Source organism: Lethenteron reissneri, chromosome 42 (assembly GCF_015708825.2).
Source record: "Lethenteron reissneri isolate LAM-NWPU_2019-01 chromosome 42, ASM1570882v1, whole genome shotgun sequence".
In the NCBI taxonomy this organism is placed as follows: Eukaryota; Metazoa; Chordata; class Hyperoartia; order Petromyzontiformes; family Petromyzontidae; genus Lethenteron; species Lethenteron reissneri.
The window spans coordinates 6,791,669-6,807,091 of NC_083820.1; the positions used below are offsets into that span (position 1 = coordinate 6,791,669).

General features: G+C 47.3%; 2 non-coding genes across 2 annotated transcripts; one reads left to right on the plus strand and one right to left on the minus strand.

The window, feature by feature from the left end:
* Positions 1-4,311: 4,311 nt before the first annotated feature.
* On the plus strand, positions 4,312-4,393 carry TRNAS-AGA (transfer RNA serine (anticodon AGA)). Its single transcript has one exon. It is a non-coding gene; the product is annotated as a tRNA-Ser (tRNA).
* Positions 4,394-7,895: 3,502 nt separating this feature from the next.
* Positions 7,896-7,977, minus strand: TRNAS-AGA (transfer RNA serine (anticodon AGA)). Its single transcript has one exon. It is a non-coding gene; the product is annotated as a tRNA-Ser (tRNA).
* Positions 7,978-15,423: the final 7,446 nt, after the last annotated feature.

Below are 15,423 nucleotides of genomic sequence, written 5' to 3' on the forward strand. Positions count from 1 at the left end.
CCGCGTGCACGTGGGGATTGTGAGCGCTGTACGGAGGGTCTTCCCAGTAGAATATACGAATGCGTGTGTTTACATTCTATCGAAATCATCGCTGTGTGTGGTTTTAATGTCGTAGCCCCATTAAATTGGACGCTGCACGTCTTCTTGCATTGAACTTTCATATTCGTTTCCAACAACACTTTTGTTTCTAAATCCACCGCCGTATGAAAGCCGTCCTTCCCGCGCCGCGTCAGACATCGGTGGGTTGTTTGACTACGTTTCAACCTTCATCTTCTTGGTTCTTTCGGTAAAGTCACGTAGAAGGGAAGTAATAAAATAATAAAAATAAAACATAATAAAATAATTCTCACGACGTTTCGGCCACAACGCAAGCAGCCACCCAAACAAACTTCGTATGGCGTAATGCGTCGGTGTGGTGGTGGTGGTGGTGGTTAACGACACGTTAATATTGACGCGGTCTAACCCACGTAGAAAGAAAATAAATTAAAGAATAGAATACGACGACGTTTCGATTGCAACGCAAGCGATCGTCATCAGGTAGAACAAAATTTGAGAGAGAGACGAAACACAGACACGCGTCTCTCTGCTTGTGTGTCCGTCTGTGTGTCTCCGTGTCTGTGTTTTGTCTCTCGCTCAAATTGAGTTCTACCTGATGATGACTGCTTGTGTGGCAATCGAAACGTCGTCTCCTATTATTTAATTTATGTTCTTTCTACGTGACTTTACCGAAAGAATCAAAGAGTAATTCCTGCAGTCACGAAAGCTTCAAATCAACTTTTTCTTCACAACTTCCCGACAATTTACAAACCGCTCCCCGTAATTTACACGACTCACGGACACAGACACACACGCACGCGCTCACTTATACGCAGTCACATATATGTAGGGAGACAAAGGCGGCTGAGTCAGTCACATATACAGTATATTCACTCATCGTCGACACGACATATACGCACGAACACTTTCAGGGTGAGTGCTGTGTTGTCTCGCTCGTGTTAGCGAGCACCTATTAAGCACGGCAGAACACGCGAGGTGGTGAGTGGCCAACACCACGCCCGGCCGCCTTTATCTCCCCCAGTGGCGATGTTTACACACCGCACCGGGTACTCATTTAAGGCTGAGTCGACCGACCTAGCGCAGGTCCTGGACCCGTTCAGATATTTGCCACTGGTGTTGTCCGTGAATGGGAATTGAACTCGGGGTGGCCGGGTTCATAGCGCAGCGTGCTAACCAAAGCGCCACTGCTCCCCACACAGTAAATATACATTCACACGTACACAACATAAACTCGTAACAGACGAATATTTCAGACTTTTGTCCTTGGTATCCAGAACTCGGTGCGTCGCCTCTCCTCTATGAGTCAACTGCGCGGCAGAGTCCCGATCGGGAATGCAAACGCAAGCGCGTGTTCTTCGACAATTAATCAAGGGCACGGGGTAGGTTTTGCAATAGAGCATTTGTACGAAATGTTGCGATGTTTAGCCCTCCTGAAACACAATTAGAATCACACATCCGTCAGTCGCGACGGTACTATTGGGTCAGCCCATTTGTCAATCCACTGCTGGATGAAGGCCTCCCCCCCCAGGCTGAGTCTGTCGTGGTGATGATTTGGCCAGAATACTTCACCACGCCGATCAGTGCGGGTTTAGTGAAGCGTTTGAGCCTTGATGAGAGCAGCCCGGGATCACTTTAGGTATCACGTGCCGCCAATCGAACTCGAGTTTTTTTTCCAGATTGATAGCGCAGCGTGTTGCGTGTGTCGAACTTCTTGCGCGCGATGCAGTGGCCGTCTTTGTTCGACGGTTCGCCAAAAGCCGCGAGGTGCTCGTGGTTCATTTGTGAACGAAAGCGCCACCGCTCCATCACTAATTTGGCTTTTTTACCGGACATTTGTTATAGATTCCAAGAACACAGGATGAGATGTTACTATCCTTTGTGCAAGCACATCCAAGAGTTCATGAACAGTGAGCCTGGTGAAATTTGGGGAGCGCATCGTCAGTAGTGTACCTTTGGTTCCTAGGGTGTTTCGGCCTTTCACACTATACACCCTCCCCAAAGGCGGCAAAGCGACAGGGTGATCAATCCTACGCTTTTTTTTACGGGACATTTGTGATAAAACAAAATGAGTTTCGTAGCTCATGGGATTCCTCCACTATTAATTATCATTCTGATTTACGTTCAATGGGCACGCATTCGCGTGGGGCGCCGTGCCTCCACACGCCCAGCGGCTTGGGGGCTCAAGGGTTGGTTTGGACCACACGGAGATTGTTATAACTCCCACGGACGCGATCTTTGGATCTCCCAATGTCCGCGAGGCTGCGAGGCCAGGAGATGGCAGTACAGAAAGCGGGCTCGCGAGAACGTCGAGGTAGGGCCCCGTTATGCCCTCGCACGTGTCGTGCGGCTTTCTCCTGGTCCTCCATACGCGTTTACAGCATTTCCTGTGTTTTACTGTAATCGATGTATCCGTATCATCCGTCCACCACCGTTCGATCGGAGAGTCGGCAATTGGCGGTACGTGGTGCAACAGCGCAGGCTCCAACTCTCACGTTGTCCCTCTGCCCTTTCGATGTTCTATGAATAAGGGTCATTGCCCGAAACGTCGCCTATCGTATATATATTTTTTTCCCTTTAAAGGTCACACACGGTGTTGTTGACGAATGTGTTGAAATGTCTGGTCGTGAAAATCGGACGCGGCTGTTGTCTGCTAGACCAGTGGATACCAGCCTGGCGTTCGCAGGACGTCGAGTTGCCCGCAAGGCCACCTGGGGGAATTGGTCCGCGGAATTGCCCATTGCACAACTACTGCCCATTGCACAACTACTGCCCATTGCACAACGATCTATACCCGCCGTGTGTGCGACTCGTCAGCACCGCTTCGGGCTAACTGGCTGAATCTGCTGATTGTTGGTATTGGTGAGAGTCGCTTGAATTTTGTAAGAATTATTTTTTTCTAGCGCGTGGCTGTCCGCGAATATCGATCTGTTTTCGGGTTCACCGATCCCCGGGTCCAGAAACGTCGAGAGCCACTGCCCTGCACTAATTGACAATTAATAATCGTCCACCAATTAAGAATTGGTCACCAGTCTCGTTTGGCGGCGTTTAAGATGTCCACCACGTGGCTACTGCTCCTGGAGCCGCGTCTTCGTAAACACGCACGTGGCCCACTCTCCATGGGGCGCCGCGGTGACTCGGAGATGTTAACTACCTCGCCTGGTATACAGGATGTCGTGGGTCCGATCCCGACCATCACGACTGTGTCTTTCAAGTTTGCGTGTTCTCTCTCTCCCCATGACCTGCGTGGATTTTTCTCCGGGTCCTCCGGTTTCCCCCTCCACATTTAGAATGAACACGACGCGTTTAGAGTTATTCGGCTGCTATGAATTTCCACGCGATAAGCCACTTCGTTGAGCTATCACACGTGGCCAGGTCGCTTCTGAAAAAGAGCCACATAGCTCAGCGGGCCTTTACCCGGTAAGATAACAAAGGTACTTTTAGTTTAATTTCATTTTAAGGCGATGGGTCTCTACGTAAGTCTTTGTGAATCTCCACGCGAGTCTTTATCTGAAACCATGGGTCACGCCGTAACGTCACTTCGATAATTCGCGGGCAGTGCGTCCGATTGTTCACCACTTGGCTACTCCTGAAACCGTTCTCCGGGATTCAGCCACCAATTAAAAAAAATATTTTTGCGTTGAATGTATTTCCGTTATCTAATGTGGGGTGCTCTTGCCAATAACGTCTTATCGTCCAGCAACATTTGTTTAAAAAACGAACATAACGAATGATGAGACCAAAGAAGGTCTATAATTTTCAGAAAAAGAACACGCGCTTGCACATTGGTATTGAAAGCCACTCGGGAAAAAATACTCTAGTTTATACTCTTTGGTTCTTTCGGTAAAGTCACGTAGGTAGAAATGAATAAAATGAATGGTTCAGGAGTTCCACTCGTAGATTTTTTTTATTTTTCCGCTTGAGGACGACCGCTTGTGTAGCGATCAAAACGTCGTGATATATTATTTTTTATTTTATTTTTTCTATGTACGTGACTTTACCGAAACAACCAAAGAGTATGGATTCCTGCAGTCACGAAAGCTTCAAATGAAGATTGATGCTTTAGTTTATGTGTTATATGTGGAGATAGACAAGAAAGTTTTGGCTTCTATTTAATATTATTACTATCATACAAAAATAATTATGTTGTGTTGGAAATAATGTTGATGAATTGTGATCAACAAAGAAACGGAATCCGTGGGTGGTCCACCGACTTTCAGGAACAGATCGGGAATGAGTGGAGGGAGTCCTCACTCGGTAGTCGTGGCCGAGCGGTTAAGGCGATGGACTAGAAATCCATTGGGGTCTCCCCGCGCAGGTTCGAATCCTGCCGACTACGCATTATTTTTGAAATCATTTTTATTATTGCAAAATACGTGTAACATGAATGTGTTTCACGAGCACGTTATATAATGTATGTGTGATTTTTAATTTATTTTAACGTTGTTAAAGTTAGATATTAATGTACAGCAGTTATTGATTTTAGCCGGGTGGCGGTGTTGGCCATGCACGTGACTGGGCGTAAACCAACAGTGGAGGTAGCAGCGGGGTTTGGTGCCTTGGTGGATCACCACACAGATGTTGTGAAGCTCCCTTCCCGTGGGCGTCATACCCCTGGCTCACCAGGAGAAAGGCGCTACAGCAAGTGCGCTGATCACCATCTGTTTCCACCTGTACGGGGATGGAGCATTGCACCGTCGCGCAAGGCGTGAGGGTTTCTCTCGTCGCTCCGGTTTCCTCCCCACGTGTTCAACAATAATAATCTTTAAATTTAAAAAGCCAATGTATCAGCAGCAGAACGATTCCTATGACTCTCAGTGTGGCTCTCCTGGGTAACTAAGTAAAGATTATATCGATGTGTGTATTGGAAGAGAATCACGACTCATTGTACCAACGATTGTGGATAACCAGACCTCACGATTCGATAAAAAACATCGACTTTGTAGTGATAGTAGCGACTCCTAGTGGCCGCACGGGTCACGTGAAGCCTATTATATAACACATCGAAAAACATCCAATCTGACACAGACGGGTTCGATGCATGTATCGAGGGCTGTAATCGATTATTGTTCACGACGCACTCCCTCTCTTATCGATTCCATTAGTCATCCGTATTCAAGTAGCAATTGCATTCAAGAATAGATTTTTGGATTTGAAGTTTTCGTGACTGTAGGAATCCATACTCTTTGGTTCTTTCGGTAAAGTCACGTAGGTATCTTCTTGGTTCTTTCGGTAAAGTCACGTAGAAGGTATATTTTATTTTATACCGACGTAACTTTACCGAAAGAACCAAAGAGTAATAATTGATTTGTTTTACATGGCGATGAACATCGCGGCCGCTAGTAACCGTAGACGTACACCCACGACAAGACAACCTTCAGTAAAACACGAATCGATTTTTGTACAGCGATTTGAAACATGAGTTGATTAATCGATTCGTATTACACCCGTTGACGCACGTGTTCCGCATAAGAAAGCAATTGAAACGAGTGTCCCTGCGGCTGCACGAAGTCATGGTCATCAGCAGAGGAGATACAAAGGCGGCCGGGCGTTTGTGCTACCGGCCACCACGCGGCTATAGGTGGCCGCTAACCGTACTTCGGCCCCACCGGCATGTGCACCGTGGTGGCTCGCGCACACAAAGCATGCGATGATGGTCTTCATTACATCGGGAGAGAGGGCTCAGCTGGAGGGAAGAGAGGGGAGTTAGAAGGGGGGGGGGGAGATGGAGAGCAAAGTACAAAGAGTGCTGTGATGTTTCCTGACTCATCAGCTCCCACGAGTCATAGGAATAAAGCGCATTGCGTGAGCCACGTGTCTCAATCTTCTGGTGTCTCTCTTGGGTGTCTCTCTCCCAGGACCTGGTGTCTCTGTGGGTCCTGTTCAATCTTCTGGTGTCTCTCTTGGGTGTCTCTCTCCCAGGACCTGGTGTCTCTGTGGGCCTGTTCAATATTCTGGTGTCTCTCTTGGGTGTCTCTCTCCCAGGACCTGGTGTCTCTGTGGGACCTGCTCAATCTTCTGGTGTCTCTCCTGGGTGTCTCTCTCCCAGGACCTGGTGTCTCTGTGGGACCTGCTCAATCTTCTGGTGTCTCTCTTGGGTGTCCATCTCCCAGGACCTAGTGTCTCTGTGGGCCTGTTCAATCTTTTGGTGTCTCTCTTGGGTGTCCATCTCCCAGGACCTGGTGTCTCTGTGGGCCTTGTTCAATCTTCTGGTGTCTCTAGTGGGTGTCCCTCTCAAAAGAACTGGTGTCTCTGTGGGCCTTGTTCAATATTTTGGTGTCTTTCTTGGGTGTCACTCTCCCAGGACCTGGTGTCTCTGTGAGCCCTGTTCAATCTTCTGGTATCTCTTTTGGGTGTCCATCTTCCAGGACGTGGTGTCTCTGTGTCTCTCATGAGTATTCCTCTCCCAGGACCTGGTTCTCTATGAGCCCTGTTCAATCTTCTGATGTCTCTAGTGGGTGTCCCTCTACCAGGACCTGGTGTATCTAAAACCATGCATCGCCATCAATGGTCTCTCTGAGCTCGCGTTGTTGTTGTTTTCATTAATCAGCAGCGACATCGTTTCAAACTCCTTTCTGTATGTGTGTTGAACTTCTTTCGCACCGTACATAGCCAACTGTGCTGATCAGTGGTGCGGGGGAAGGACAACAAATTAATACCACAACATTGTTTGAACCATGAGGTCAGTAAATAATTTCTTGATTTATTGAAGAACACAGCGGGACAAATAACGGAGGATTTAAACTCCCGCATCAGTCCACAGACTCTCGGAATATCTTAATTTTTGGTTTATTCTTTCAATAGCAGAAAAAAACCCTCTAATTCTCATTGCTATCTCCTGACCACCATCATCAGCCAATGTCCAACATCAACCCGCAATCATCATCAGACCCTTTTACATCATGGTCTTGAATAGCCATGATCTATCGACTGCCGAATGAAGCACTCCCGTCTCGCCATGTCGGTCATGGGGGGTTGTTTGACCATACTTCACCACGCTGGTCACTTACACGCATTATGTAAGTGACGGCGATTCACTTTATGTACGTTAATAACAATAACAGCAAAAATACAACTAATTAATGTGTATTTATTTTTTTACGTCTAGCGAATTGCTGAGTCGGGCTTCTTGACTTGATTAAATAGCTGCCCCGGTGATTAGCTCCAATGAGCCGAGACCTCGCTAGGCTGCGGGCTCTCTGTCCTCTCTAACCCCGTCACTTTGTCGTTGCTTCCCCCCCCCCCCCCCCACTGACTTGCACAATCTCTAACTTGTGACCCGCTTGGTGCCGGTGCCTGTGGCCAAAATCAGCCGCGATGCGCCCGTTCTCGCGAGTTCTCTCTTGCCGATCGTCGCACGCCGAACCGGGAAAACCCCGTTTAAGGCCGAGCTGAGCGAAGAGTTCGGGTCTAGGGCCAAGCGCTCGGCATTGGAAAACCACCCGGGGTTTAATGGCAAGCTGGAGCCGTCCGGGGCTGAGACTCCGTCAGTCCTGCTTCAATACAAAAAAAATAGAGCGAACACAACTATGAGCCGGTTTCGACATTGCAGTGTCTCATCAGCCAGGCTGGCTTGAAGCAATGCTGGCGAATTGCCAGATGTTGATCTCTCGGCGAACGAATGCGTTCCGAGTTCGATGCAAACGTTGGGAAAAGTTACCCCAGCACACTGCATTTGTCAATAATTACGCTACCTAAGAATAAAAAACACCCATATATCAGGCGACGTTTCGGGCAATGGCCCTTGAGCAGACTGCCACACATATGTACGCACACGTGCTTGAGGAATATGTGTACGTCAATGAAAGACAAAGTGGACGTTGAAGAATGTTAATAACGTACGTAGTCGGCAGGATTCGAACCTGCGCGGGGAGACCCCAATGGATTTCTAGTCCATCGCCTTAACCGCTCGGCCACGACTACCCGTGTTTTCTCCCGTCAGGTTGGGTCACACAAACCACGAAGTCGACAGATGCGGCACGAGGGCGCTCTCCGCCAGCAGTGGATTGGCAAGGGTGCTCTCAAGTGATGATGATCACTTAAAACTGTCGTCACTGCAGGAATTCATGTTCTTGGTTCTTTCGGTAAAGTCACGTAGATAGAAAATTTAAATAATAAAATAAAATATTTTTTCTTTTTTTTTATTATTTTACACTTACTTTATTTTTTTATTTAAATTTATTTTTATTTAAATTGTATTTGATAATTTTTATTTTCTGCCTACGTGACTTTACCGAAAGAACCAAGAATATTATGAGTATCACTGCCACCGTACCCATTTTTCCCTAACGCCGACACAAGTGACACCCAAGGGAATGATCATAAACAGCCAGTTTGGCAGATCACAGCAACAATAATTGTAATGGTGATGCTCCCTACTTTTGGGAAATTCCTGATAAGATGGGGTTGGACTGGACTCGTGTGTCGCCAACCAACTCGCACTGACCAGCGCGGTGAAGTATGGTCGAGCAACTCCCTACGACCGACAAAGCGGCGTGTGGGAGGGCTTCATCCAGCGGTGCATTTACCACGGCAGATTGTCATTATAATGACAATAGCGGCGTTTTTTGTATTATTTATCATGAGATTGTATCAGCACAGTAATAAATGGTTTTATAGCTCCGGGGAGGTGAGTAAACTGCCCTTTGTGGAGCAAATACATGGAACTTGTAATGATTGACATCAGCTGATGAGACAGCGGCAAGGGATGGACTGAGAGACCCCGGGATGACCTAATAAAGACACACACCAGCAAACACACCCTATCATACATACACACATGCACGAAGACAAAGATCCCCCGTATAGCCGTAACAGACTGTTGGGGCAAGTGCTGTTAGCGAGCACCTATAAAGGCCATCACGGCACAAGAGGGGGTGGGTGGCCAGCACCACGCCCGACCACCTTTGTCTCCCGAGTGGCGATGTTTACCCACCGCACCGGATACTCATGTGAGGCTGAGTCGACCTCGGGAAGGCTCAGGAGACGCACGCACACCACCACCACCGAGGCAAATATAAAGATACCCGTATAGCCTTTAACAGACTGTTGGGGCAAGTGCTGTTAGCGATCACCTATGGAAGCGGATACGGCGCAAAGGGACAGTGTGGGCCCACAGAGACACCAGGTCATGGGAGAGGGACACCCAATAGAGACACCAGAAGATTGAGCAGGGCCCACAGAGACACGTGGCTCGCGCAATGCGCTTTATTCCTATGACTCGTGGGAGCTGACGAGTCAGGAAACATCACAGCACTCTTTGTCTCCCCATCGCCGACGTTTTCACGCCGAACCAGGTACCCATCGCAAGGCTGAGTTGACCTAAGGGAGGGTCAGGACCGGTTCAAATGTTCGTCACCGCTGTTGAACCGTGGGCGCGAATCGAATTAAGGCGGTCGAGGGGTTAGTGGCTTCGCAGTGCGCTCGCCCGACCACTGCGCCACCGCTCCCCGGCGGCTACCACGCGGTCACACACCGCAGCGCACACGCTGATCTGGAGCGCGTAACCACGCACGTGCCCGCCACTCGGGAGCCACAGCGCGATGTCGACGAGCCAAACACGGAGAGGCATCGCGAGGATTGTGAGAGGTGACTCTGCCTTCATCCAGCAGCGGTTTGAGCATGGCCGATGAATTATGGGTTGGTCGTGCGTGCGTGCGTGTGCTACGCGTGCTTAACGTTACTCCGAAATAATTGGAAATGATAGGCGACGGTTCAGGCAATGACCCTTCTTTGTAGTACATGTAAATAGAGAGGGCAGATGGACGGAGTGGATGATAAGGGGATGGAGACTGCGCTAAAGACCGTGGGGCCTGATGATGAGAATTACATTTAAAAAAACAGATTTTCTGATGCCACGTATTTTTTTTTAAATTGGCACGTGAATAGTTATTGAGTATCAAACAAACCCTTTAATTGTCAAAAGGTTGTACCGTACCACTAAATAAGGGCGTCACGGTGGCGAGATGTTAACTAACTCGCCTGGTATACAGGAGGTCGTGGTTTTGATCCCCATCCCTGACGCCTGCTGTATTTAAAGTTTGCGTGTCTCTCTCCCCATGGCCTGCGTGGACTTTTCTCCGGGTCCTCCGGTTTCCCCTCCTCCACATTTAGAATGAACACGTCGCGTTTACAGTTATTCGGCTGCTATGAATATTCCTCGTGATAAGCCACTTCGTTGAGCTATCATTTCAGTGGGCCGTACCTGTTAAAATAAAAACAAGTTTTAGTTTAGTTTAAATGAACTAGCTTTCGTTAGTTCGTTTCTCAATCCGCCTGTACTGGTTAAGGTCGCGGCAGCAGCATGTTGAGTAGTGGCGGTCCAGACCTCCCTGGCGACAGACTACACTATACACGGCATTACTCTCCGCTACACTACTATATACTACACTACTATACACTACACTGCTATGCACTACACTATACACTACACTACTATACACTACTATACACTACACTATACACTACACTCTACACTACTATACACTACTATACACTACACTACTATACACTACGCACTACACTACTCTACACTATTATACACTACACTGCTATACACTACACTCTACACTACTATACACTACTATACACTACACTACTATACACTACGCACTACACTACTCTACACTATTATACATTACATTGCTATACACTACACTATACACTACTATACACTATTATACACTGATATACACTACACTACTATACACTACGCACTACACTACTCTACACTACTATACACTACGCACTACACTACTTTACACTACACTATACACTACTATACACAGACTCTAGCTCTCCCTGGGGAACGTCCAGGCGTTCCCAGGCCAGCCGAGCGACATCGTCCCACTGCCAGCAGCGTGTCCTGGGGCTGGCCCCGGGGTCTTTGCCCAGTGGGACTTTCTGCCCGGTAGAGTTCCAGGGGGAGTCTTAGCTTCCAGTTTTGTTGTTTTTTTTTTGCGTGTGCAACACTGCCAACGTAATAAGAGCATCGCCAATGAATTATTTTTGGTAATTTAATCCTAAATAAGCTGGAAAGTCGTTCCGAAAATGATTTTGACCTCGTCCATCTCACCTTATTTAGTCTTCATAATTTTTAAGCAAACTGTTCCGCGAAATAATAGGAACGTAGGGTTACACTAATATTGGTAGGGATGGTCCCACCTTGCACTCTTAGTGGTAGTGCCTTACGCCGATAGTCCATACTGCAAGCCAGCCCTCGCTGCGTTCCCGACAATATCGAGTGAAATTTCATGTATGACATGGACTACCTCTAACATTTATGTTAACTGAAAATGTAATTGTTTACCGTGCTTTTGTGTTGATTTAGTGTTAGCATCGTAATCATTCACCGTATGTGTAATAATCACGTATTTTATGCGACATGTGCTGTGTTCGACTGCAGTATCGATGCTGAATGTGAATATATATGTGTATGTGGGTATATACTGCATATATGTGTGTATGTGCCGACATTGGTAACGGTCATTGCTCGGCTCAGCCTTAAATTAGCAACCTTCTGCGGTGTGTGAACATCAGCACTGGGGAGACAAAGGCTGCCGGGCGCGATGTTGGTCACCTTTCCGCTCACGTACCTTGCCGGGCCTCATAGGTGCTCGCAAACAGCACGTGTCCTACGTCTGTTAAAGGTTATGTTAGAATAGGGGAACTTCGATTGCGTCTGGCCGGTTAGCTCAGCTGGTTAGAGCGTGGTGCTAATAACGCAAAGGTCGCGGGTTCGATCCCCGTACGGGCCACGTGAGAACGCTTTTTAAATAATCAGCACTGGAGAGACAAAGGCGGCTCTGAAAGCCCAGGACCGCCTTAATATCGGGGCTCCCTAACATAACTTGTTTCAACAGTCTGTTAAAGGCGATACAGGTGATCGTTGTCTCTAAACTTGATTTGGAGCTTTCATGACTGCAGGAATTACTCTTTGGTTCTTTTGGTAAAGTCACGTAGAAATAATTATTTTAAATTAATTACTAGCATCCGACGTTTCGATTGCAACACATCGTCTCCATGTTGTGTGCCTCTCTCTCTCTGTGTGTCTCTGTGTTATATCTCTCTGCTTATGTGTGTGTCTCTGTCCTTGTGTCTGTGTTTTGTCTTTCTCTCATCTTTGTCTTTGTTGTATTCGCCCGATCAGGTGGCTCCAGCGGTCGAGCGATCAGTCCGCAATCTCCGAGTCGACAGCTTTGAGCTCGTGGTGTAAATTCCACATTCCTCTGACGGGGGCGAGTCTATCCATAAGACAACCCCAGTTGACTTCCCGACAAAGTGGTTCCTATCCCCGCACTTCGTTGTTGTATCGACCCCGGAGGGATGATCGGTTGAATCAACGCCCAACCAGGATGATTTCAACTCACTGCCTTCCACCTTCAGCGGAGCCACCCCTGGCTCCCAGCTTGTTCCATGAATCGTGAACAACGAATGTAAAAAAAACACACACACACTCAACGCAATTGTCAATAGCGCTGTGTGTGTGTGGCCTTAAAATACATAATATAATATTTCAGTTTCATTTATTTGGTATAGCCCTGTGAGCCATTCGGCTCTTGAATCGGATGCAACTGCAACAAACAAAAAACATGAACAATAAAACATCTTAAAGTGACTGCGCAAACAGAAAAATACAGGAAAAAATTGCAAAGTCTTCCAAAAAAAAAGCACCGTACACCAACGCTGTGTAAAAATCCCAGTGGAATGCAAGTCAAACAACAACAACAACCACAAGACAATTTAGATTAAAGCCATCATTGTAACTCCGCACTACAACAAACAAACATGGCCAAACCAAAAAACTTTTCGAAATCACCAAAATAAAGCCATAAGCAATGTAACAGGCAACGTTTCCATGCATCGTGAACAACGAATATAAAAAAATAACACTCAACGCAATCTGTGTGTGTGTGGCCTTCAAATAGCTAATATAACAGGCGACGTTTCAGTCAAAGTCCCTTCTATATGTGTGTAGAACCATAAGTAGCCAACCGTGCTATTCGCGCACAAAAGCAGTTCTAAAGAAAGGAGTTTTCAATCTCGATGATTTTAAAGTGCAGAGCTCCAGTAGCTACCCAATTCTCCCACAGCACATACAACTGATTTACAAGATAAATATATAATAGGTGACGTTTCGGGGCATTGGCCCTTCTTCATCGCAAATACAATAGATGTTTTTTGTTGTTAAGGCCACAGTGTTATTGACGAACAGTGTTGAGTGGTTTGTGTTTGTTTCCCCTTTGTGTTTGTGCGTTACTGTCAACGTAGCATCAGCAGCACCACCACCACCAAATGAAGTACATGCAAAGTGTGTTCACGTTTGTGATATTACTGGTAGGAACCTCCTGGTTACACCGGCCCACAGGGGATTATTGTGTCCGTCGTGCAGGGAGGGGCTGGGTGGGGACGGAGGGGCTGGGTGGGGAGGGGAGGGTGGGGAGGGGCTGGGTGAGGAGGGGCTGGTCACCCCGTAGTGCCCTTATAAAACTCAACGTTTAACCTACTCACGCCGGCTTGTGCCCGCCCTCACAGTCGGCCATATTTGCGGAATACACCACGCCGCCGTTGACCCTGGCCATTGACCGAGCAACCCAACGTTCCTACCAGCTCCCTCCGCAGGAATGTGTTACGTGCAGTAAATGACCGCTGTCTACTGGTTTCTTCCACAGTTTTGGAGTACGAAACATCATCATCATCGTCGTCAATGAATAACAATCATCAAAATTTCCAAAAGAGTCGCACTAAATTCTGAGCAACCATTAATAGTAACTAATCCCAATATTCACGAGTTGGAACATTTAACAAAATTTGTCACGAAAAATTATGAAAATGTAATTCCAAATTTATAATCGTATTATTGTTACAGATTCACTATCAAGATATTGAACCTATAGTCTCCACTTATTAACATAATCATCACCATCGTCAACATTGCTTAAATTCGCATAACTGTTTCATTGACATTAACATAGCTGGATAATTGTGGTTAAAATGTAGTCCTTACGGTATTTTTTTACCACCACAATTACTGTCTTATTCACGTTATAAATTTACAATCATAATCACTTTAATTTACAGTAGACGCAAAAAAGCATAACTGACGTCTTAGAAATGTAGGCATCGTCATCACGTGAGGCTGGTTACCATTCTATTATAGCTAGGCAAATCAGCTGATTACTATTTACATCTAATGATTATCACTATTATTGTCTTAGTAGTGAACACAATAGTCTTTATCATCGTTACCACCATCATCATCCTCATCACCACTGCTACAATTATCAGTAGGCCTAAAGTCAAATAATAGTTTTTGTAACAATCACTATCATGATCACCAATACAATTATCAGTAAACTAAAATAATCAACATTTTTACCATCATTACCACCATCATTAGGATCATCATCACTATCACTATAATAATCATTAGACTAAAATAACACTCAATATAACCATCACCACCATCATCAACAGCACCATCGCTGTTAGCCCACAACCATGGCAAGCACTGGTAGCTCATTACCATCACCAGTTCCTCTCCATGTCACACGTCTCCCTCTGCACCCAGACCCAAACCACAACCACCACCACCAGCACCACCACCACCAGCAGCAGCATCAGCAGCTTAAGCTGTCACTGGAGGCTTCTGCCTTCTCAGACGTCCACGGATCAAGATTCCCCTTCCATCTCACTGCGTCCCTGCAAGCCCTGCAAGCCGCGAGCCTCCTTCCTCCGTGGACCTGTGCTCTACCGTACAACCATCTCACCACCACCACCACCACCCGCCTGCACGGGCAGCAGCAGCAGCATCATCATCATCAGCAGCAGCATCAGCAGCCTGAGCAACAGCACAAGCAGCAGCACAACTTGCAGATGTTCTTGTTGAGCGGGATTACTGCCACGACCACGGCGGCCGCCACCTCAACCGCTCTGCCAATGTTGATGTTCCCACATGAGCACGTGGCCTCGTCTCCAGAGGACAGCTCCAGCAACAGCAGTAACAACAGCAGCAGCAGAGAGAATGGGCTATCGCTGCAGACGAATAGACTGACACTGCAGGCGCCAGCTGCCCTGTCTGCGAGTCCCGTTGCGCTTTTGTCGCACGCACTCAGCTGCACCCTGCTGCCTCGCACGACCTGCAAGGCATGCTTGACGCAGCAGTCAAACCCTCGCCACCACCAGCACCATCACCACGATCAGCGGCGACGTCAACAGCCGCAACCTCGCTTCGACTTTGCCAATCTGGCAGCGGCTGCGACGCGGGCGGACCCAGCTCCTTCACCACCTCTCACTCTTCCACCTCCTCCTCCTCCACATCATCATCATCATCAGCATCCACCTGCGGACGTACAGAAGCTGCAGCCCAGC